Source organism: Cornus florida, unplaced genomic scaffold (assembly GCF_030987335.1).
Source record: "Cornus florida cultivar Cherokee Brave unplaced genomic scaffold, ASM3098733v1 CherokeeBrave_3.0.0_Hap2_Chr01, whole genome shotgun sequence".
In the NCBI taxonomy this organism is placed as follows: Eukaryota; Viridiplantae; Streptophyta; class Magnoliopsida; order Cornales; family Cornaceae; genus Cornus; species Cornus florida.
In genome coordinates, this window is record NW_026775571.1 from 66,288,402 (window position 1) to 66,291,907 (window position 3,506).

A 3,506-nucleotide genomic window follows, 5' to 3' on the forward strand; every position below is an offset into this window, starting at 1 on the left:
AGCTTACTTGCTCGGTTAAAACCACCTTTTTTGGTGCTTGGCTTTTGTTCTTTCGCTTTTGGGTGCAAAGATCTTTTAAAAACTTGGCATAAGCCGGAATTTGCTTGATTGCATCCAAAAGTGGGAGATTAACTTTTACTTGCCTAAACATTTCCAAAATCTCATTGGTCTTGACTTTTTGCTTTTCTTTTGAAATGGACCATTTCAAGGCATCCGGAAATGGAACTATTGGCTCGAAACATTTTAAGAATTTTCTTTTAAAGCCTATTCAACACAAGAAATTTTCGAATCATTTTGTTTCAAATCATTTTTCAACAAAACTTCTTTCTCAACATCATTTTTCAAAACTTCTTTGTCAAACACATTTTTCAAAACTTTCTCATTTGCAAGATCATGTGTATGCAATGAAGAAGGAATGTGATGTGAAACGGGACGGGTGACAACTTGTGGTTGCACCGGTTCACTCTCTTCATTGGTCATTTCTACTTGATTATCTACAACTCTACCACTCCGCAAGGTGGTCACCGCATTAACATGTTCTATGGTACACCCCTCCGATGAGGATTGGGTTTCCACAACACATTGTTGCTTAGGCGGGGCATTAATAGACATCTTTCCCTTCTCTCTAGTATTAAGAGTGCTAGTTATTTGCCCTACTTGGGTTTCTAGCTTTGCAATAGATTGAGAGTAAGAATGAAGCAATTGTGTGTTAGCCTCTAAAGTGCCCAAAGCATTTAAAACTTTCTCTTCAAAAGCGGGACTTCGAGAATTACCTTGGGAATATGATTGGTTGGGAAAATGAGAATTAGAGAATTGATTCCCTTGTGATTGGTATGGCCTATAACCTTGGGATCCTTGGTTTTGCATTGGAGATGGAATATTCTTCCCTTGAAAACTGCCTTGGGGAGGGTTTGAGCCTTCCCCTTGGTTTCTCTATGAGAAGTTCAGATGATTTCTCCAACTTGGATTGTAATGAGTACCATAAGAATTGTTCCCTTAGTTCACAAAAGCCGCTTTGACTTGCTCATTAGGTTCACTTTGCACTTGTCCATGAGGACAATGAGAAGTAGAATGAAGAACACTAGAACAAGTCATACATGTTTCATTTGATGCACGATGAGAATGGTTAGGGAAGGAAGTTACTTGGTTCGCCGAGTTTTAGTTAATAAAAAATTGATCAAACCTTTGAGACAAAGACTTCATTTCAGCGGCTATCTCATTTGAATGTTCGACTTGATGTAAGCCTACACTCTTCCTACCTTGTGAATTTCTACCATTCTTGGATGATAGTGTTCTATGCAAAGAATTTTCACTCATGCTTTCATAGAGACGCCATACGTCATCCTCATGCCTATTAATGTAAGAGCCACCCATAGAAGCATCAACCATGCCCTTATAATTATCCGATAAGCTCTCAAAAAAATATTGAACTAATTGCCATTTGGGCATGTCATGGTGTGGACACTTCCTTAGCAATTCATTGAAGCGTTCCCATGCCTCATGGAATGTCTCTCCATCCCCATGTGTAAATTCTCGAATTGAGGTCCTCATGGCACTAGTCTTAGAAACCGGATAGTACTTCTTCAAAAATTCTTGTTGCATTTCTGCCCAAGAAGTGATTGAAAAAGGCCTAAGACTGTTAAACCAATATTTTACCTTGTCCTTAAGGGTGAATGGAAAAAGTTTAAGCCTTAAGACTTCTTCCGGCATGTCCGTATATTTTATGGTAGAACAAACTTCAAGAAACTCATCCAAATGCTTATAGGGTTCTTCACTAGGAAGTCCATGAAAGTTAGGAACGAAATGGTGGCAATTGAATGCATGTGGGTGCATTATATTCATTTGGCACATAATGGTCTCTCAAAGCAAGTGGTGGGTTAGCAACTTGAGATGCAACATGAATACCTTGATTTTGAATTCCTCGATTGACAATGGGAGGTTGTGGAGCATACATGGGCCTTAGCATTCCGAATGGAACTTGGCCTTGTTGTTGTGGTGGTTGGTGAATGTATGGCCTAGGCATGCCTAATGGTACTTGAATGTTTTCATTGTACACATTTGGATGAAGGATACCTTGTTGGTCTATGTGACCAATGTCCTCAATATGGTCATCATTATGGTCATCCATTGATATGCGGGTTCTATTTGAACTTCCCCTTTCCCTAGGATTTTTAACGATAGATTCAAGATGCAAATCAAGAGGGGCAAGAGTTGGTCTTAATGAACGACGCCCATGCATGCACAATACAAAACACAAGAAACAAAAAGAATGACAAACACTATGCCTTCACAACAATGTAATGAAACTCCCTCCACAAACACTTAACCCATATTCCTATGCTTTAACAAAGATGATGCAAAGAACAATAAAATAGCCTCCACGCGGGCTCACGATTTATCTAAGAATTGAATTACAAGCCTCCACGCGGGCCGACGATTTAACTAAGGAATTGAGTAAAGAAAGTCTCACAAAAGTCCTTTAGCATTTCAACTCCAAATTTTAAAGTTTAGCTTAGCAAATTTTTTAAAGTTTTTAGCATTTTTCCTTTCTTTGCTTGCTTGAATTGAATGCTCAATGGCTCCTTTGCTTGTTTCCTCTCCAACAATGCACCTAGTTAAGTAAGAACAACACAATAAGTAACCAAAAAGAAAAATAAAAATAAAGTAAAAACACGATCAAAAGAGTACTAATCCTAATCAATTCCACAAATCTGATGTTGCTTAATCTAATCAACTAATCCCCGGCAACGGCGCCAAAAACTGGTGGTGGCCATCGTTCTACCATCCGTTTGAGAGTGTGCATTAAGGCGAGGGCCAAGTTTTACATTTATAAAGCCACTACTACCTTTACTAAAAATATAGCTAGGGCAAGTAGGGATTGTCCCAAGGGATTATGGGGATTGGGTAATGTCGGAGTTGATTGTGGAATCATTATTAGGGCTAGAAGGTCGAGTGACCAAACAATTGGTTGGTTGGTTGATTAAAGAGCAACTAAATTAAACTAAGTAACAGCAAAAGAGTGCAATTAAGAGTAAGTAAGAGAGAGAAGAGTCTTGGGGTTTAGAGATCACCACCAAGCAATGCATTTCTATATCATTGACAAGTGATTAATGAGGGCAAATAGTGGCTTGCAATAGTGGTGTGTATGTATTTGGTTGATTCAATAAGCAAGGATGACTAGTTAAGCATGTATTGTCTAAACATCATGTGAAAGGCACAATATATCTAAGCTATGAAGCATATATTGTCTAAACAACATGTGAAAGGCACAATAAATCAAAACAAGTTATTAATCCTTTCATTAAGTTCACAATCCAAATACAACACAAGGATAGAGACATATGCTAATTGCATTCACAAGCTTGGATCATCAAACAACAAGCATAAATTGTCCTCCCATTTAACACTATACTACAACTACACTACATCTACACTACTAGCATGAAAATAAACTAGGGGAGAGGCACAATCCATCAAGAAGTAAACATAAACCATCAAGAGAATCA

The 3,506-nt window shown here is 38.2% G+C and overlaps 1 pseudogene; it reads left to right on the top strand.

The window, feature by feature from the left end:
* The first annotated feature begins 1,447 nt into the window (after positions 1-1,447).
* Positions 1,448-1,546, top strand: LOC132284309 (small nucleolar RNA R71; annotated as a pseudogene).
* The last annotated feature ends 1,960 nt before the right edge of the window (positions 1,547-3,506 follow it).